The sequence below is a fragment of the Drosophila biarmipes genome, unplaced genomic scaffold (genome assembly GCF_025231255.1).
Source record: "Drosophila biarmipes strain raj3 unplaced genomic scaffold, RU_DBia_V1.1 ptg000023l, whole genome shotgun sequence".
Lineage (NCBI taxonomy): Eukaryota > Metazoa > Arthropoda > Insecta > Diptera > Drosophilidae > Drosophila > Drosophila biarmipes.
This window is the reverse complement of record NW_026114540.1, coordinates 454,542-476,769: the sequence shown is the minus strand read 5'-3', so window position 1 is coordinate 476,769 and position 22,228 is coordinate 454,542. Positions and strand designations below refer to the sequence as shown.

General features: G+C 37.3%; 1 long non-coding RNA gene and 3 pseudogenes across 1 annotated transcript; 3 read left to right on the top strand and 1 right to left on the bottom strand.

Annotated features, from left to right (window-relative positions):
- Window positions 1–498: 498 nt before the first annotated feature.
- On the top strand, window positions 499–3,021 carry LOC122817989 (vacuolar protein sorting-associated protein 41 homolog; annotated as a pseudogene).
- A 1,607-nt stretch (window positions 3,022–4,628) lies between these two features.
- Window positions 4,629–5,265, bottom strand: LOC127012149 (uncharacterized). The gene is made up of 3 exons (XR_007765676.1): window positions 5,068–5,265; window positions 4,741–5,008; window positions 4,629–4,678 (listed from the first exon to the last, which is right to left on the bottom strand). It is a non-coding gene; the product is annotated as an uncharacterized LOC127012149 (long non-coding RNA).
- A 5,302-nt stretch (window positions 5,266–10,567) lies between these two features.
- LOC108031583 (vacuolar protein sorting-associated protein 41 homolog) lies at window positions 10,568–14,602 on the top strand (annotated as a pseudogene).
- Window positions 14,603–14,923: 321 nt separating this feature from the next.
- On the top strand, window positions 14,924–17,673 carry LOC108031592 (vacuolar protein sorting-associated protein 41 homolog; annotated as a pseudogene).
- The last annotated feature ends 4,555 nt before the right edge of the window (window positions 17,674–22,228 follow it).

Genomic DNA, 22,228 nt, shown 5'->3' with positions numbered 1-22,228 from the left:
AGATATCCTCCAGCAGATACAGAAAATTTCTTCTAGCTGGATTCCAATTCATGTATTCCTACCAGACCCCAAACTTTTTATCCCTTAACCCGTCGACATGCTGGTCAGCTCTGACTTGTTTCGAAGGATGAATATGTCAAAAGCACTCAGGACCAACCCTTTTAAAGGCTATTTTTGGCCGGGATACGTCGGGAAGCTGTAAGAAAAAATGTATAGGCATTAATTATTAAACAGGGCACATAGGTTTCAATGTTCGGTTGACCATATGGCCCCCAAGGCCCTCTACAAATTCATCGTCTAACCACTGATACGTATGCTACGGTCAAAAATCTCAATTTTATTTTTTGTTCATGGACTCGACTCACAGGATATTTAATCAGAAATTCTTTGTTCGTTGCGTACAAAAGACTACATACTAAAATATTAAAAAAAAATGGGTTGGTGGTTAGATCTTGAAACATTCGAGAAGGCATAGCAATTCATCGAAAACAAAACATAATGTTGCTGAGACGTACGTATGTGTTGCTCGTGTTTCATTGAATTGCTTGAACTTGAATTTGTACGAAGTATGGCTAATAATGACATTTTAAAATCAAACAAAAATGTTGCGGCAAGTATAAATTTATGGCGTTTGGTTGACTTTTTCGAATAAATGACTATATATAATTCATCAGTATTACTTTTTGAGTCAACCCCTTTGGCTGTCTGTCTATTCGTATGAACGCTTGGATATTATGTATCTTCAATTGTTTTTACCTTATTGCCATCTATGTATCTTCAATTGTTTTTACCTTATTGCTACCATTCCTCTAACTTATTAACTTTATTATTAATCAGTAAGTGCTAAATACTACAAATACAACGTTAAATACGCTTTGACGTGTCGGGTTCGTTTCAGTCCGTTAGGCGCAAATTTGATATACAGAAATACTTGACTTGACTTTAACTTTTTCCTTGTTTCCATATTCTCTGCAGAAGGATCTACGGTGGGAAGTAAAGTTGGGGTCTTTGTTGATACTTTCATATTATTTTTCGACTTTCTTGAATATTTGCTATAAACTTGTATATTTTTGGCAAATCACTAAAACATCGAAGAGCTTTCCTTTTTATTTCCTTTAATTTAAACAGTAAATTTGAGGAGGCAATAGAACTGCTTGCCACGCATGGCGGTAACGTTCCCGTTCACTGCATAACCAGGTAACATAAAAACTTTAATCCTTTGATGTGTTTAAATAAATTACTACTATTGTCTAGACTTTACATTAGCCATTTATGGGCGCTTAAGCAATATGAGGACGCTGCAAAACTGTGCCTGCGAATGCTGGGGAAAAATAAAGTCCTTTGGGAAGAAGAAATTTTTAAACTTGTAAAATGTCAGCAGTTACGCTCCGTTGGTGCTTATCTGCCGACATCCGACTAATGGCAACTCGATCCTCACGTGTACGAGATTGTTAAGGAATGGCAATCCCCCCCGAACGACGGCTTGGCTGTTATTAACGCCATACACGATAACTTTCGTAAGCAGCATACTGATCATTTGCTCGAATCCTTGGCTCTTCTATATTCATATCAGGGTGATTTCGAAAGCGCCCTCCGAATGTTTCTAAAGTTAGTATTTAAATCGCTTTTAAGAACGGACTGACAAAATATTTATAGGTTACAGAACAAGGATGAACTTTACGATGCCATTCCAAAATTAATTATACCATTAGTTCAATTGGATCGTGAACGTGCCTTTGAAATACTTCTAGATAAGAACGAGATAAAGCCAGAAGTCTTTATCCATCAACTGGAGCCCACTCCAGAGTATATATACTGGGTAAAAGACTTACGTGACATGTTATAAATAAAATAAATATTTGTGGGGTTTTTATTAGTTTAGAATATATAAATTTAAGTGTTTATTTAAATGAAAATGATTTCACAATTGGAGTAGAATTAAGATCGTCGTCGCGTCGTTTTGCTCTTCACACAAGCACGTCTTCTCCTAACTAGATCTCGTCAAAAACTGCTTCTTTTCTCGTCATTATCATCGAATCGTCGTCGTTCTCGTCTTTTCCTCCTTTTGGCTCGTCTTCCTTTGGAATGTATGCTACTGCTCGTCGTTCTCTTAGGGATGGTTAGGGATAGGTAGGGTTATTCTAGTAATATCACTCCCACATATTTATATCCGTTATTCGTAGTAAAAGGGTTATTTGGAAAGAATGTAACAAGTAAAATGAAGCGTTTCCGATCCAATCAAATACAAATATTTTTATTCTGAGTTCCGAAATGATGTGAAAAGTTGTGATCAAGTAAAGTGTTCATCGCTAGGTGAAGCCACTTTACAGAATCGAAAACGGTTGCTTTGCTGCATGCATATTTGATCTTGGGTAGCGGGTATCTAATAATCGAGGACTCGACTATAGCGTTCCCTTGTCTTTTTATCAGTATTTGGACTCTTTGCAAAAAGTGGATACCAATCGAAACCAACTTTTGCCATTTCTTATGCGTTCAAAGGAATACGGAATTCTGGAGGCGTTGACCATATGCAAAGAAGAAAGCTATTATCCAGAGATGGATTTATGGCATCAGCTTATCAATGAGACTACCGAACAACCCGAAATTGTAGCCAAAGTCTTAGACGGCATTGTGGGTAAGAAGCATGATAAAGCATATATAATATTATCAGTTTAATACAAACAAATCCTTATTACTTAGACTATGTGAGACCCGCCGTGGTTGTTAGCCAAATTAAATTGGACCGGACAATTCCGAACCTGCGAAAATCGCTTATTAAAATGCTGTGGCACTACAATCCCCAAGAGCAAACATTATTTTTCGCCCATAAGATTCAACTGAACGACTGTTTTGTAGGTAGTTACACTGCATAGACGTGGTCAGCAAGTATTATGCGAAAAACTATGCCTTCTATGGCAACGCCCAGTAATAATGAAAAATACTGTTTATAATTGTATCATAGGATTTAAATGTGGCCACGTGTTCCATAAGTTGTGCCGACAAACGCTGCAAGGAGTGTAAACAGTGGGCCAACGATCTAGATTTGGAAGAATAAGTTTAAAGTGACATCACGCCAGTTTTCTCATTGTTTGGTTACTAACCATTGGTCTTCGTAATGTTCATAGCGTTCTGTGTTATGATCACGTCATTTGTAGGTACCATTACAGAAAATTTCTAAAAATAAAGTAAAATAACGCAAAAAAAGGGAAATATTATACAGTTTATGGTCATATCGTTTTTTCATGTCATGTTAAAAAGGTGTACATTGTACACATTTTAAAATACCTTTCTAATAGTATGCAGATTTGGTAGTTCAAAAATTACTGGTGTGCAAAGGCTAGCTAATTATGGATCTTTTCTCGCCAACCTATCTAGTTTTTTCAAAAGTGTTTCTTATATTAAGGTGTTTAACATCATCTTAAATTTCCCAGACCTTCAAATGGAGTTTGGATTCGCATGCTCAGGCACTGTAGGATGCTCTGAAAAACTAATGCGGCCATTTTTGTTAATTAATAACTTTGAAACGGCTATTTTAGAAGAATGCGTCGTATATCATTCATTAAAAAAGACTTAAAAAAAATAACAATTTTTGGAGCATAATTTTTAAACGGTGTTATTAAGATAAATTGTGCTTAAAAGGCGTACATAGTATTTCGAAATACCTTTCTAACGACGCATAGCACAGCGTGTAGCTTCAGTACTTCACATGTTACGGTTATACAAAATTTAGCTATTTATAGCTGTTGTCTTGCCAAACAAGTTAGCTTTTCCAAACGTGGTAATGTTTCTTTTATAAAGCTTTTTAACTGAAATAACGTTTTGGTGTAAACTGACAAACTGACAAGCAAGATAAAATTTTAAATTTGAGAGGATTCCGAAAATCTTGTTTTGCGTATTACTTTTGAACAGAGCATCCCATTTTGACAGATGAGGTGTCATACGACGAGTATTTTAGTTGAGAAATAGCGGGGGGTAATTATCCCCACCGGCCCCAACAGATACAATTTTCCAAATTTTAACTTTTAAACGTTCACCATTTTTTTCCCACACCAGTTGATTTTTTTAAAGTCTTGGTATGCAATTCCTGTAGTTTTCGCGATTGATATATCACTTCAAACAATCGGATGTAGATTTTTATTTCTTCTTGTATATATAGTAGCACTCTTATGGTGTGGACTGCCGTCCACACGCATTTCAGAACGACTTCAATTCCTTTAGTAGGTGTTAGGTATTGAGGAAAAAAGCCTTGACAGCATATATTTCAAGTTTTTCTGCGCCAGCGTTAATAACAATAGCATCGTTACCTATAACATTGAAAGGAGAGCACTATCCGATGGTGCTAGTGTGCTCGGCAGCGACTAATTGATACTCCGAACTCCAAACGTATCCACGTTCCGGCGGATCGAGTTGCATATACCCAAAATATAACAAATCGAATGGGCGTAACCGTAACTTCTATGAGTTTTAAGAAATATTGCTAAACAAATCCTTAAAAATTGCGTTCGTGCCAACAATAGTGTGGCTTCTACAATTTAAAGTTAAAAAATATTTTTAACTGTAATGCACAATGCATAAATTTCTATCGATTCACCTAAAAGAAAATGGCACGCCCAATGTAACGCTCAGAAATCGCGCAGAACTGTTGCGTTCATGAAATTTGTGCGAGAAACAGTTTTAACTGAAAAGAAGTGGATCTCGTAAATACCTAAAACAAGTTTACCACGCCCACATTATACCCACAACGTTCATCTCTCGCCACGGTTCTATCTGTGATATGGGTTGTCTCTCCTAGCCTCTTCTGGATGTCTCCATCGGTGTAGTGCCCACTATCCTCCGCGATGTGCTCCGGTTGTCTACTTCCGTTGGCCTTCGTGTGCTGGTGACCATTAGTCATAGTAGTCGTAGCTCATGGTCACTAAAAAATTTTATTAAAATTTTAACCAAACTATTTTTTATGTCGGTCTCTACGCTATAAAGGTGGGAAAAAAGTTTAATTAAATCTATTATGCTGTGGAATATTCATGTATTTATAATTCATTTAATACAAATATTTTTAATTAATTTTACGTATACGTTCAAGCTTGTTTCTTGGGCATTTTTAAAAGTTTTCTGGAAAGCAGAAATTTATTGTGGCTCAAATGATTCCTTTTTTTTTGCCAAATAATACAGTTTGGCCGCATCGCTAAGCAACGCAGGTAAAAATTTAAAACTATTCTAAGGTAAAATGAGTTTTTTGGATTTCCTTTTGAGAAAATAGTCCGTAATTTTCGGCGAAATAAATTTCGATGACTACTTCTCTTAACTTTATATTACCTTTCTTAGCCTTCAAATAGTATTATATAAAAGTAGGTCTTAAGCTAGGGAAGACGCGCGTTAAACTCATGGAACACAACCGAAAAAAGGAGCTGTTGTCCCTTCTCACATTATATATTTGATCGTTCCCTAGTATATAAGAATCGTTATCACTATCATCGCACTCAAAACTCCGAGTTTCTACGTCGGTATACCTCGATCTCCCAAGCACCTCTCAGCAAATTGTCTCCATCGCCTATTGAAAATCAGGTAACCCAACAGTACCTTAGGGCCTAACTTAGTAAACCCTTACTCCAATGAATGATCACGTCCTACCCGCAATGGCCCTCGTCATTTAAAGTCAGGCAGGAGATAAGCTGTGTGCTAGAATTTTCCTAAATTTCCTGGTATTGGGAATTTCTCGTGTACAGCTGTCGAGACGACTATTGTTCTCGACTGGACTCCTTAAAAGAGGCAGTTGAATGCATACTTCTACCATATATATCAAGATATCCTCCAGCAGATACAGACAATTTCTTCTAGCTGGATTCCAATTCATGTATTCCTACCAGACCCCAAACTTTTTATCCCTTAACCCGTCGACATGCTGGTCAGCTCTGACTTGTTTCGAAGGTTGAATATGTCAAAAGCACTCAGGACCAACCCTTTTAAAGGCTATTTTTGGCCGGGATACGTCGGGAAGCTGTAAGAAAAAATGTATAGACATTAATTATTAATTATTTTTGTTTGATATCAGAAGTTTTTTTTATATTTAGACTAATCATGTTAGAAAGGTGTACACTGTACACATTTTAAAATACCTTACTAATAGTATTCAGATTTAGTAGTTCATAAATTACTGGTGTGCAAAGCTTAGCTATTTATGGCCTTTTCTCGTCAAAAGTGTTTCTTATATTTAGCTATTTAACATCATCTTAAATTTTCAAGATCTTCAAATAGAGTTTGGATTCGCATGCTCAGGCATTGTAGGATGCTCTGAAAAACTAATGCGGCCATTTTTGTTAATTAATAACTTTGAAACGGCTATTTTAGAAGAATGCGTCGTATATCATTCATTAAAAAAGACTTAAAAAAAATAATAATTTTTGGAGCATAATTTTTAAACGGTGTTATTAAGATAAATTGTGCTTAAAAGGCGTACATAGTATTTCGAAATACCTTTCTAACGACGCATAGCACAGCGTGTAGCTTCAGTACTTACCATGTTACGGTTATACAAAATGTAGCTATTTATAGCTGTTGTCTCGCCAAACAAGTTAGCTTTTCCAAACGTGGTAATGTTTCTTTTATAAAGCTTTTTAACTGAAATAACGTTTTGGTGTAAACTGACAAACTGACAAGCAAGATAAAATTTTAAATTTGAGAGGATTCCCAAAATCTTGTTTTGCGTATTACTTTTGAACAGAGCATCCCATTTTGACAGATGAGGTGTCATAAGACGAGTATTTTAATTGAGAATAAAACTAGGTAAATAGCGGGGGGTAATTATCCTCACCGGCCCCAACAGATACAATTTTCCAAATTTTAACTTTCGCCACTTTTTCTCCCACACCAGTAGATTTTTTTAAAGTCTTGGTATGCAATTCCTGTAGTTTTTGCGATACCTTTTGATTTATATATCACTCCAAACAATCGGATATAGATTTTTAATTCTTCCTGTATATATAGTAGTCGCCTTCGCGCACCCTTTCGGTGTGGACTGCCGTCCACAGTGAAAGTTATGTAGAGGTACGCATTTCAGAACGACTTCAAATCCTTTAGTAGGTGTTAGGAGTTTAGGAAAAAGGCTTGACACCATGTATTTCAACGTTTTTCTGGGCTGGCGTTAATAACAATAGCATCGTCACCTTTAACATTGAAAGGAGAGCACTATCCGATTGTGCTAGTGTGCTCGACAGCGACAAAATGATACACCAAACGTATCCACGTTACGGCGGATCGAGTTGCATATACCCAAAATGTAACAAATCAAATGGGCGTAACCGTAACTTCTATGAATTTTAAGAAATATTTCTAAACAAATCCTCAAAAATTGCGTTGGTGCCAACAAGAGCTGTGGCTTCTACAATTTAAAGCTAAAAAAATATTTTCAACTGTAATGCACAATGCATAAATTTCTATCGATTCACCTAAAAGAAAATGGCACGCCCAATGTAACGCTCAGAAATCGCGCAGAACTGTTGCGTTCATGAAATTTGTGCGAGAAACAGTTTTAACTGAAAAGAAGTGGATCTCGTAAATACCTAAAACAAGTTTACCACGCCCACATTATACCCACAACGTTCATCTCTCGCCATGGTTCTATCTGTGATATGGGTTGTCTCTCCTAGCCTCTTCTGGATGTCTCCATCGGTGTAGTGCCCACTGTCCTTCGCGATGTGCTCCGGTTGTCTACTTCCGTTGGCCTTCGTGTGCTGGTGACCATTAGTCATAGTAGTCGTAGCTCATGGTCACTAAAAAATTTTATTAAAATTTTAACCAAACTATTTTTTATGTCGGTCTCTACGCTATAAAGGTGGGAAAAAGTTTAATTAAATCTATTATGCTTTGGAATATTCATGTATTTATAATTCATTTAATATAAATATTTTTAATTAATTTTACGCTCAAGCTTGTTTCTTGGGCATTTTAAAAAGTTTTCTGAAAAGCAGAAATTTATTGTGGCTCAAATGCTTCCTTTTTTTTTTGCCAAATAATACAGTTTGGCCGCATCGCTAAGCAACGCAGGTAAAAATTTAAAACTATTCTAAGGTAAAATGAGATTTGGATTTCCTTTTGAGAAAATAGTCCGTAATTTTCGGCGAAATAAATTTCGATGACTACTTCTCTTAACTTTATATTACCTTTCTTAGCCTTCAAATAGTATTATATAAAAGTAGGTCTTAAGCTAGGGAAGACGCGCGTTAAACTCATGGAACACAACCGAAAAAAGGAGCTGTTGTCCCTTTTCACATTATATATTTGATCGTTCCCTGTTGTCCCTTCTCACATTATATATTTGATCGTTCGCTAGTATATAAGAATCGTTATCACTATCATCGCACTCAAAACTCCGAGTTTCTACGTCGGTATACCTCGATCTCCCAAGCACCTCTCAGCAAATTGTCTCCATCGCCTATTGAAAATCAGGTAACCCAACAGTACCTTAGGGCCTAACTTAGTAAACCCTTACTCCAATGAATAATCACGTCCTACCCGCAATGGCCCTCGTCATTTAAAGTCAGGCAGGAGGTAAGCTGTGTGCTAGAATTTTCCTAAATTTCCTGGTATTGGGAATTCCTCGTGTACAGCTGTCGAGACGACTATTGGTCTCGACTGGACTCCTTAAAAGAGGCAGTTGAATGCATACTTCTACCATATATATCAAGATATCCTCCAGCAGATACAGAAAATTTCTTCTAGATGGATTCCAATTCATGTATTCCTACCAGACCCCAAACTTTTTATCCCTTAACCCGTCGACATGCTGGTCAGCTCTGACTTGTTTCGAAGGATGAATATGTCAAAAGCACTCAGGACCAACCCTTTTAAAGGCTATTTTTGGCCGGGATACGTCGGGAAGCTGTAAGAAAAAATGTATAGACATTAATTATTAATTATTTTTGTTTGATATCAGAAGTTTTTTTATATTTAGACTAATCATGTTAGAAAGGTGTACACTGTACACATTTTAAAATACCTTACTAATAGTATTCAGATTTAGTAGTTCATAAATTACTGGTGTGCAAAGCTTAGCTATTTATGGCCTTTTCTCGTCAAAAGTGTTTCTTATATTTAGCTATTTAACATCATCTTAAATTTTCAAGATCTTCAAATAGAGTTTGGATTCGCATGCTCAGGCATTGTAGGATGCTCTGAAAAACTAATGCGGCCATTTTTGTTAATTAATAACTTTGAAACGGCTATTTTAGAAGAATGCGTCGTATATCATTCATTAAAAAAGACTTAAAAAAAATAACAATTTTTGGAGCATAATTTTTAAACGGTGTTATTAAGATAAATTGTGCTTAAAAGGCGTACATGGTATTTCGAAATACCTTTCTAACGACGCATAGCACAGCGTGTAGCTTCAGTACTTCACATGTTACGGTTATACAAAATTTAGCTATTTATAGCTGTTGTCTCGCCAAACAAGTTAGCTTTTCCAAACGTGGTAATGTTTCTTTTATAAAGCTTTTTAACTGAAATAACGTTTTGGTGTAAACTGACAAACTGACAAGCAAGATAAAATTTTAAATTTGAGAGGATTCCCAAAATCTTGTTTTGCGTATTACTTTTGAACAGAGCATCCCATTTTGACAGATGAGGTGTCATAAGACGAGTATTTTAATTGAGAATAAAACTAGGTAAATAGCGGGGGGTAATTATCCTCACCGGCCCCAACAGATACAATTTTCCAAATTTTAACTTTCGCCACTTTTTCTCCCACACCAGTAGATTTTTTTAAAGTCTTGGTATGCAATTCCTGTAGTTTTTGCGATACCTTTTGATTTATATATCACTCCAAACAATCGGATATAGATTTTTAATTCTTCCTGTATATATAGTAGTCGCCTTCGCGCACCCTTTCGGTGTGGACTGCCGTCCACAGTGAAAGTTATGTAGAGGTACGCATTTCAGAACGACTTCAAATCCTTTAGTAGGTGTTAGGAGTTTAGGAAAAAGGCTTGACACCATGTATTTCAACGTTTTTCTGGGCTGGCGTTAATAACAATAGCATCGTCACCTTTAACATTGAAAGGAGAGCACTATCCGATTGTGCTAGTGTGCTCGACAGCGACAAAATGATACACCAAACGTATCCACGTTACGGCGGATCGAGTTGCATATACCCAAAATATAACAAATCGAATGGGCGTAACCGTAACTTCTATGAGTTTTAAGAAATATTGCTAAACAAATCCTTAAAAATTGCGTTCGTGCCAACAATAGTGTGGCTTCTACAATTTAAAGCTAAAAATATATTTTCAACTGTAATGCACAATGCATAAATTTCTATCGATTCACCTAAAAGAAAATGGCACGCCCAATGTAACGCTCAGAAATCGCGCAGAACTGTTGCGTTCATGAAATTTGTGCGAGAAACAGTTTTAACTGAAAAGAAGTGGATCTCGTAAATACCTAAAACAAGTTTACCACGCCCACATTATACCCACAACGTTCATCTCTCGCCACGGTTCTATCTGTGATATGGGTTGTCTCTCCTAGCCTCTTCTGGATGTCTCCATCGGTGTAGTGCCCACTATCCTCCGCGATGTGCTCCGGTTGTCTACTTCTGTTGGCCTTCGTGTGCTGGTGACCATTAGTCACAGTAGTCGTAGCTCATGGTCGCTAAAAAATTTTATTAAAATTTTAACCAAACTATTTTTTATGTCGGTCTCTACGCTATAAAGGTGGGAAAAAGTTTAATTAAATCTATTATGCTGTGGAATATTCATGTATTTATAATTCATTTAATACAAATATTTTTAATTAATTTTACGTATACGTTCAAGCTTGTTTCTTGGGCATTTTTAAAAGTTTTCTGGAAAGCAGAAATTTATTGTGGCTCAAATGATTCCTTTTTTTTTGCCAAATAATACAGTTTGGCCGCATCGCTAAGCAACGCAGGTAAAAATTTAAAACTATTCTAAGGTAAAATGAGTTTTTTGGATTTCCTTTTGAGAAAATAGTCCGTAATTTTCGGCGAAATAAATTTCGATGACTACTTCTCTTAACTTTATATTACCTTTCTTAGCCTTCAAATAGTATTATATAAAAGTAGGTCTTAAGCTAGGGAAGACGCGCGTTAAACTCATGGAACACAACCGAAAAAAGGAGCTGTTGTCCCTTCTCACATTATATATTTGATCGTTCCCTAGTATATAAGAATCGTTATCACTATCATCGCACTCAAAACTCCGAGTTTCTACGTCGGTATACCTCGATCTCCCAAGCACCTCTCAGCAAATTGTCTCCATCGCCTATTGAAAATCAGGTAACCCAACAGTACCTTAGGGCCTAACTTAGTAAACCCTTACTCCAATGAATGATCACGTCTTACCCGCAATGGCCCTCGTCATTTAAAGTCAGGCAGGAGATAAACTGTGTGCTAGAATTTTCCAAAATTTCCTGGTATTGGGAATTTCTCATGTACAGCTAACTTTGCTGTCCAGACGACTATTGGTCTCGACTGGACTCCTTAAAAGAGGCAGTTGAATGCATACTTCTACCATATATATCAAGATATCCTCCAGCAGATACAGAAAATTTCTTCTAGCTGGATTCCAATTCATGTATTCCTACCAGACCCCAAACTTTTTATCCCTTAACCCGTCGACATGCTGGTCAGCTCTGACTTGTTTCGAAGGATGAATATGTCAAAAGCACTCAGGACCAACCCTTTTAAAGGCTATTTTTGGCCGGGATACGTCGGGAAGCTGTAAGAAAAAATGTATAGGCATTAATTATTAAACAGGGCACATAGGTTTCAATGTTCGGTTGACCATATGGCCCCCAAGGCCCTCTACAAATTCATCGTCTAACCACTGATACGTATGCTACGGTCAAAAATCTCAATTTTATTTTTTTGTTCATGGACTCGACTCACAGGATATTTAATCAGAAATTCTTTGTTCGTTGCGTACAAAAGACTACATACTAAAATATTAAAAAAAAATGGGTTGGTGGTTAGATCTTGAAACATTCGAGAAGGCATAGCAATTCATCGAAAACAAAACATAATGTTGCTGAGACGTACGTATGTGTTGCTCGTGTTTCATTGAATTGCTTGAACTTGAATTTGTACGAAGTATGGCTAATAATGACATTTTAAAATCAAACAAAAATGTTGCGGCAAGTATAAATTTATGGCGTTTGGTTGACTTTTTCGAATAAATGACTATATATAATTCATCAGTATTACTTTTTGAGTCAACCCCTTTGGCTGTCTGTCTATTCGTATGAACGCTTGGATATTATGTATCTTCAATTGTTTTTACCTTATTGCCATCTATGTATCTTCAATTGTTTTTACCTTATTGCCACCATTCCTCTAACTTATTAACTTTATTATTAATCAGTAAGTGCTAAATACTACAAATACAACGTTAAATACGCTTTGACGTGTCGGGTTCGTTTCAGTCCGTTAGGCGCAAATTTGATATACAGAAATACTTGACTTGACTTTAACTTTTTCCTTGTTTCCATATTCTCTGCAGAAGGATCTACGGTGGGAAGTAAAGTTGGGGTCTTTGTTGATACTTTCATATTATTTTTCGACTTTCTTGAATATTTGCTATAAACTTGTATATTTTTGGCAAATCACTAAAACATCGAAGAGCTTTCCTTTTTATTTCCTTTAATTTAAACAGTAAATTTGAGGAGGCAATAGAATTGCTTGCCACGCATGGCGGTAACGTTCCCGTTCACTGCATAACCAGGTAACATAAAAACTTTAATCCTTTGATGTGTTTAAATAAATTACTACTATTGTCTAGACTTTACATTAGCCATTTATTGGCGCTTAAGCAATATGAGGACGCTGCAAAACTGTGCCTGCGAATGCTGGGGAAAAATAAAGTCCTTTGGGAAGAAGAAATTTTTAAACTTGTAAAATGTCAGCAGTTACGCTCCGTTGGTGCTTATCTGCCGACATCCGAATAATGGCAACTCGATCCTCACGTGTACGAGATTGTTAAGGAATGGCAGTCCCCCCCGAACGACGGCTTGGCTGTTATTAACGCCATACACGATAACTTTCGTAAGCAGCATACTGATCATTTGCTCGAATCCTTGGCTCTTCTATATTCATATCAGGGTGATTTCGAAAGCGCCCTCCGAATGTTTCTAAAGTTAGTATTTAAATCGCTTTTAAGAACGGACTGACAAAATATTTATAGGTTACAGAACAAGGATGTCTTTCAATTAATACGCCGTTATGAACTTTACCATGCCATTCCAAAATTAATTATACCATTAGTTCAATTGGATCGTGAACGTGCCTTTGAAATACTTCTAGATAAGAACGAGATAAAGCCAGAAGTCTTTGTCCATCAACTGGAGCACACTCCAGAGTATATATACTGGGTAAAAGACTTACGTGACATGTTATAAATAAAATAAAAATTTGTGGGGTGTTTATTATTTTAGAATATATAAATTTAAGTGTTTTTTTAAATGAAAATGATTTCACAATTGGAGTAGAATTAAGATCGTCGTCGCGTCGTTTTGCTCTTCACACAAGCACGTCTTCTCCTAGATCTCGTCAAAAACTGCTTCTTTTCTCGTCATTATCATCGTATCGTCGTCGTTCTCGTCTTTTCCTCCTTTTGGCTCGTCTTCTTTTGGAATGTATGCTACTGCTCGTCGTTCTCTTAGGGATGGTTAGGGATAGGTAGGGTTATTCTAGTAATATCACCCCACATATTCATATCCGTTATTCGTAGTAAAAGGGTTATTTGGAAAGAATGTAACAAGTAAAATGAAGCGTTTCCGATCCAATCAAATACAAATATTTTTATTCTGAGTTCCGAAATGATGTGAAAAGTTGTGATCAAGTAAAGTGTTCATCTCTAGGTGAAGCCACTTTACAGAATCGAAAACGGTTGCTTTGCTGCATGCATATTTGACCTCTATTACAATCCCTTTTGCTGGGTAGCGGTTATCTAATAATCGAGGACTCGACTATAGCGTTCCCTTGTCTTTTTATCAGTATTTGGACTCTTTGCAAAAAGTGGATACCAATCGAAACCAACTTTTGCCATTTCTTATGCGTTCAAAGGAATACGGAATTCTGGAGGCGTTGACCATATGCAAAGAAGAAAGCTATTATCCAGAGATGGATTTATGGCATCAGCTTATCAATGAGACTACCGAACAACCCGAAATTGTAGCCAAAGTCTTAGACGACATTGTGGGTAAGAAGCATGATAAAGTATATATAATATTATCAGTTTAATACAAACAAATCCTTATTACTTTAGACTATGTGAGACCCGCCGTGGTTGTTAGCCAAATTAAATTGGACCGGACAATTCCGAACCTGCGAAAATCGCTTATTAAAATGCTGTGGCACTACAATCCCCAAGAGCAAACATTATTTTTCGCCCATAAGATTCAACTGAACGACTGTTTTGTTTACAAGGTAGTTACACTGCATAGACGTGGTCAGCAAGTATTCTGCGAAAAACTGTGCCTTCTATGGCAACGCCCAGTAATAATGAAAAATACTGTTTATAATTGTATCATAGGATTTAAAAGTGGCCACGTGTTCCATAAGTTGTGCCGACAAACGCTGCAAGGAGTGTAAACAGTGGGCCAACGATATAGATTTGGAAGAATAAGTTTAAAGTGACATCACGCCAGTTTTCTCATTGTTTGGTTACTAACCATTGGTCTTCGTAATGTTCATAGCGTTCTGTGTTATGATCACGTCATTTGTAGGTACCATTACAGAAAATTTCTAAAAATAAAGTAAAATAACGCAAAAAAAGGGAAATATTATACAGTTTATGGTCATATCGTTTTTTTTTTTTTTGTATAAACCACACATAACACATGTGGCTAGTTTAACTGAAAAATAATTTAAGATACTTTAATGGTTTTCGGGTGTGAAATATAACAAAACATAATGTTGCTCAGACGTACGTATGTGTTCCTCGTGTTTCATTGAATTGCTTGAATTTGAATTTGAACGAAGTATGGCTAATAATGACATTTTAAAATCAAACAAAAATGTTCCGGCAAGTATAAATTGACTTTGACTATATATAATTCATCAGGATCACTTTTTGAGTCAACCCCTTTGCCTGTCTGTCTATTCGTATGAACGCTTGGATATTATGTATCTTCAATTGTTTTTACCTTATTGCCACCATTCCTCTAACTTATTAACTTTATATTCTCTGCAGAAGGATCTACGGTGGGAAGTAAAGTTGGGGTCTTTGTTGGTACTTTCATATTATTTTTGGACTTTCTTGAATATTTGCTATAAACTTGTATATTTTTGGCAAATCACTAAAACATCGAAGAGCTTTTCTTTTTATTTCCTTTAATTTAAACAGTAAATTCGAGGAGGCAATAGAACTGCTTGCCACGCATGGCGGTAACGTTCCCGTTCACTGCATAACCAGGTAACATAAAAACCTTAATCCTTTGATGCGTTTAAATAAATTACTACTATTGTCTAGACTTTACATTAGCCATTTATTGGCGCTTAAGCAATATGAGGACGCTGCAAAACTGTGCCTGCGAATGCTGGGGAAAAATAAAGTCCTTTGGGAAGAAGAAATTTTTAAACTTGTAAAATGTCAGCAGTTACGCTCCGTTGGTGCTTATCTGCCGACATCCGACTAATGGCAACTCGATCCTCACGTGTACGAGATTGTTAAGGAATGGCAATCCCCCCCGAACGAAGGCTTGGCTGTTCTTAACGCCATACACGATAACTTTTGTAAGCAGCATACTGATCATTTGCTCGAATCCTTGGCTCTTCTATATTCATATCAGGGTGATTTCGAAAGCGCCCTCCGAATGTTTCTAAAGTTAGTATTTAAATCGCTTTTAAGAACGGACTGACAAAATATTTATAGGTTACAGAACAAGGATGTCTTTCAATTAATACGCCGTTATGAACTTTACGATGCCATTCCAAAATAATTATACCATTAGTTCAATTGGTTCGTGAACGTGCCTTTGAAATACTTCTAGATAAGAACGAGATAAAGCCAGAAGTCTTTGTCCATCAACTGGAGCACACTCCAGAGTATATATACTGGGTAAAAGTCTTACGTGACATGTTATAAATAAAATAAATATTTGTGGGGTTTTTATTATTTTAGAATATATAAATTTAAGTGTTTATTTAAATGAAAATGATTTCACAATTGGAGTAGAATTAAGATCGTCGCCGCGTCGTTTTGCTCTTCACACAAGCACGTCTTCTCCTAACTAGATCTCGTCAAAAACTGCTTCTTTTCTCGTCATTATCATCGTATTGTCGTCGTTCTCGTCTTTTCCTCCTTTTGGCTCGTCTTCCTTTGGAATGTATGCTACTGCTCGTCGTTCTCTTAGGGATGGTTAGGGATAGGTAGGCTTTTTTTCAATATCACTCCCACATATTCATATCCGTTATTCGTAGTAATAGGGTTATTTGGATAGAATGTAACAAGTAAAATGAAGCGTTTCCGATCCAATCAAATACAAATATTTTTATTCTGAGTTCCGAAATGATATAGTGATTGTGGTCAAGCATAAACATTCTGAGCTTTGGTAAGCACCTCAAGATTGTTTAAATAAGTGTTATGTACATTCTTTTAATTCTATTTTTAAAAATTATTTTCTTATTATATCAATACCTCCATAAAAAGTATAAAATCAAATCCTTTATTTAAAAGTTGTGATCCAGTAAAGTGTTCATCGCTAGGTGAAGTCACTTTACAGAATCGAAAACGGTTGCTTTGCTGTATGCATATTTGATGTCTATTACAATCCCCTTTGCTGAGTAGCGGGTATCTAATAGTCGAGGACTCGACTATAGCGTTCCCTTGTCTTTTTATCAGTATTTGGACTCTTTGCAAAAAGGTGATACCAGTAATGCATATCAAAGTAAACAGGTTTCCTTGTATGCGAAGTATGATCAAAACCAACTTGCGCCGTATCTTATGATTTCAAAGGAATACGTAAGTCTGAAGGCGTTGACCATATGCAATGCATAAGCAAACAAAAAGGCTATTATCCTTACTTAGTTGTATGGGCGGAGTTTATTATTATTCATAGAGTAAAAAACTTAAAGCGAAACGTTTTTAAAATACAGTCTATATACAATACAGCTATCGAGTTTTGCATGGAACATCATGACAACGATTTATGGCATCAGCTTACAATGAAACGAACAACCCGAAATTGTAGCCAAAGTCTTAGACGGCATTGTGGGTAAGAAGCATGATAAAGTATATTTAATATTATCAGAATAATAAAAAAAAATCCTTATTACTTTAGCCTATGTGAACCCCGTCATGGTTGTTAACCAAATTAAATTGAGCCGGACAATTCCGAACCGCTTATTAAAATTTCGGCCCTAAGATTCAACTGAAAGACTGTTTTGATACCCATTCCGAGGTGGTTACACTGCATAGACGTGGTCAGCAAGTATTCTGCGAAAAACTATGCCTTCTATGTCAACGCCCAGTAATAATGAAAAATACTGCTTATAATTGTATCATCGGATTTAAGTGTGGCCACGTGTTCCATAAGTTGTGCATACAAGGCATTCCTGCCGACAAACGCTGCAAAGAGTGTAAACAGTGGGCCAACGATCTAGATTTGGAAGAACAAGTTTATAGTGACATCACACTAGTTTTCTCCTTCTTTGGTTACTAACCATTTGTCTTCGTAATGTTCAGAGCGTTCTGTGTTGTAAAAATTTCTGAAAACAGAGTGAAATTAAGCAAAAAAGACAATATTTTATACACTTTCTGTCGTATCGTTTTTTTTTTATAAACTATTCAAGGCACATGCGGCTAGTTTAACTAAATGGTTTGCGGCTGTAAAATATTTGGATGCAATGCAAATTACAAGAAATTCGAAAACCGCAAAACACAGCTTAGTTTACAATCCTATATATATTTTCACATTTGATTCGTGTGGAAATGATTTTATAATTGTTAGAGGATTGTCTTTTTTCAGTTCTACTAAGTCAAGCTTCATTGGCATAGCTTTTCTGGGCTGCACAGTTTGTTTTTCAAGTTTATCTAAATTACATGGAGATCCTTTGTTGTTGGCTTCTATTGCTTCCCTTCAGTTCCGCAACCCGTTCGCCGGGACATGTCCGAGCGCAAAAAGCTTTTTTGTTTTTTTTTCTGCTGTATGTGCTGCTTCCGATGAAAGCAGTTCGGCAAGAAAGAGAGGCAGATTTTCGGATATTACCCTCTCTTTCTGTGTCTTTTAATCTGCCTGCCCGCGGCTTTCAATGAGCAAGCTTCGGCCGGTTTTTTTCGCGTCTCTCCGTTATGTTCAGAAAGAAACCAAAAGAAGAAGAAGACCTGGTGCATTTTGTTTGAGTTATGAAAAGAGAAGGTTTAAATTGTGCGCTGCGATTCATTTTAATTTATTTAAAAAGTTATATTAGTTGAAAAAAATCAAGTCAGGTAGATGCTTCTTGATGTTGTGCGTCGATCCACGTTTAAAAAATGTTTGAAAAAGTAAATATAAAAGTAAACAAGTAAAACACATTTTTTTAAACACACATTTTTGATGAGCGTTGGCCAGGGATTCCGAGGACCCAGACTAATATTTAACATAAGCTATGAAAAACATTAAAAACAAATTATCTAAAAAAAAACATAGATTTAAATGATACAATTTAAATAAAATTCAGTGAAAAGTAAATTAATATGTATGTATTTTAAATTCAATATTTGGAAAGCTGAAAACTCCATGGAAAAATCGTGAATTCACGATGGGATTTTCCTAGGACGTGTCCCTTGCAGGGGAACAAAAGCATCGTCAGCTATAATATTGAAAGAAGTGCACTATCCGATTGGGCAGTGTGATCGGCAGCGACAAATTGATTCTCCAAACTTATCCAAAAAAAGTGACAAATCGGATGGGGGTAACCTAATCTTTTATGAATTTTAAGAAATATTGGTAAACAAATCGCGTTCGTGGCAACAATAGCAAAATTGTTACTCGAACATGCTTAAAGCTGCAATTTTAAAGCTAAAAAAATAATTTCAACTGAAATGCACAATGCATAAATTTCTATCGGATCATCTAAAAGAAAGTAAGACCCCAATGTAACGCTCAGAAATCACCCAAAACTTTGGAGCTCAATAATTTCATGCTAGAAAAAATTTTTAACTGAAATGTATTGGATCTCGTCAATACATATTGATGAACCTAAAAAAGTTTGCCACGTCTACCTAATAGCCACAACGTTTAGAGATTTGCTATGCGTATTAGCTGTACGTACAGGCGGGCTAGATCGACTCGGCTAGTTATCCTGACTAACAACATATATTAGTGCGGTCAATTTAGGTAGGGGGAACGTAATCTTCAAAGGATTGTAAGGAATATTGTCAAACAAACTTTTTGTCTGAAATTGAGTTTAACCACCAATAGCGAAGGAAAAATTTATTTCTAACCTCTGTCTGTCCAAGCACTTGCTATTAAAGCTTTATTTCTCCAACTTGTCTTTCTGTCTTTATTTTCCCTCTCGTGCTTCTCTTTGATTAGTTTACTAGTTAGTTTATAAAGGTCTCTGCGTCTCTCGTCTCGTCTATCTGCGGCCATTTCCCGCTCGTTGGCACCACTCAACACCCCTGAATACCTAATACCCTCTGCTCAGGCCTACTGAGGGTCTGTGTTTTATTAAATATATTAAGCTAAGGACTATTATTCTTAAGCTGTTAAGCTTTGGAATATTCATGTATTTATAATTAATTTAATATAAATATTTCAATATAGTTTATTTAAAGTGCGAGATTCGCCCATCAGAAAATTTGAATATACGTTCAAGCTTGTTTCTTGGGCATTTTTAAAAGTTTTCTTAAAAGCAGACTACATCAAATTTATTGTGGCTCAAACGCAGGTAAAAACTATTTATAATCAAAATGTGTGTTTTGGATTTCCTTTTGAGAGAATAGTCCGTAACTTTCGGAGAAATCAATTTGGATGACTGCTTCTCTTAACTTACCTTTATTAGGCTTAAAATGGCTTTATATGAAAGTGCGTGGTCTAAGGTAGAAGCGCGTTAAACTCATTGAACACAACCAAAAAAAAAGCTGTTGTCCCATCTTACATAATATAATTGTTCGTACTCAAGACTGCTCCTCGAGAATCACTGACCTACTCTAGAATATCGCATTTCACTTAAACTCCTAGTTCCGAGAACTATATAAGCATGAACCGATTTCAGAATAGTTCAGCTATCTACCCACTAATATATCCGCGGTTCTACTCTATCACTATCTCTCTCTAATACACTATCTCAACTAGCAGCTTACCTTCGTTAGCTTAACCTCAGCGCAGTGCCCGCATCCCCATCGTCGTGAAGCGATCGTGCTGCCGTCAGGATATGCCGTCCTTTAAGTTAGAAACCAGTTTTCGCTTCAATGCAAATCTAGCTTTGGTTAAATAAGACAAAGCTTTTAATGTACAATATTTTACAAATATAACTTTTGATTTAAATTTTCCTCGTTTAACCTTTACTTAATTAGAAAACTAAAACATTTTAGGGATCACCAAAATCTGTTATACTTATATATCATACAGCATTACAAATATTTAGTATATTGTTTGTAATAGTCTTAGAAATGTTAATTTTTTATGAATTCTAAGTAACATTTGATTAGCATTTTCTATTTACGAAAGTACCGAATTCCCTTTTACTGCTCCATGTAGCTCTATCTAAATGAGTTTTCAAATCATCATAATAAATCAAAATGTGTCGCAGCGCACAGTTTAAATAGCCTCCTGCTTCTCTTTTCATAACTCAATCAGAATGCACCAAGTCTTCTTCTTCTTTTGGTTTCTTTCTGAAACTAACGGAGAGACGCAAAAAACAAACAAGGACCGGCCGAAAGTTATCTGCCTAAGAGCCGCGGGCAAACCATTATAGGCAACAGAAAGAGAGGAATCTCCGAAGATCTGTCTGTTTTGTTGCACGACCGCTGTAACGAACTGTTTTCTTTGGTTTCTGCTCGCTACGGTATTTGTGCGGCTAGCTCAGTAGATTGTGTGTGTTCGTCCCACCAAATTTATATAAACGTGACCGCCCAGTAGTTCAGTGAAAAAGCACAGAATTCTCGGGTTCGGAGTGGGTTAATTGCGGGTATAACTGCAGTCGGCTTTATAACTTGCTCGTCTCGCTGTCTCCGACGGTGTGGGTTGTCTTGTCGCTCCTCGAAGATCCTTGACCGCTGATTGCTCCTGACGTGGCTGGCTCTGTGACTGCTCGGCCACGATTCAGACTCGCTATGGGGTCAGCCGTGCGGGCTTAGGGAAGCGTCACCGTTCTCACACTAGGGTGAACAGACTGACGAGCTCTCCAGGATCACTCCTCTCGATACCCGACCTCCTGTCCCTTGCTCTGTCCCGGATGGTCCCACGGGCTCAGATCGTGCGGACAGTCAAGGCAGAACGCCAGGAAGCTGCCTCGCTTTTCACTTCGCTTCTGTGCCTCGTGTAAACGAACGTTCCACCCTAGCCTCACCCTTCCGCGTACTGTCCGTGCCGTTCCTGCGGGCTCGATCCTCCTTGCGTGGCCGTTGCGGTGTGGTGTCCTGATTGCTGGTGGCGATATCCTGCGAACTGCTCCTGACAGGTGGCTGTAGGTCTTGACTTCTGTGCTGGGTTTGAGGGCATACGCCGATCCGGGACTTCTCTCCCTTCTGGCTCGTGACTCTCGGGGTTCTGTTGCGCCGCTCCGGGACTTCCCTCCCTTCTGGCTCGCTACTCTAGGGGTTCTGTTACGCCGCTCCGGGACCTCTCTCCCTTCTGGCTTGCTACTCTCGATATCAAATCTAAGTCTAGTAGACCCTCCAGGCGTAACGCCAGGACTTCGTCGGCAGAACAGAACAGAACTTAGCCGTGTGGTGCCTCCTTAGACCTCAGCCACCTGTGTCTCAGTTCGGAGGTTCCTAGTAATCCCAATCCCGATCGTCTCGACGTGACGATCTTGCTCCTCGTAGGCTCCCACGGCGCTGCTTCCGACGACTCGCCCTGGTGTGGCTCCCTCGTAGCTTGCTTGGTTGGATTTCGTTCGACTCCTTGCTCTCGACTGACTGCTGGCTCTTGACTGACTGATCTCGACTGAATGCTCTCGACTGAATGATTAATCCCGCTGCCAGCGCCCTGCGGGTTTATATAGGGCCTCTGGGAACCGTTATTTCCCTTTTGCACACGGCCCGCCAAAACTCCCCACATCGGGTCCAAA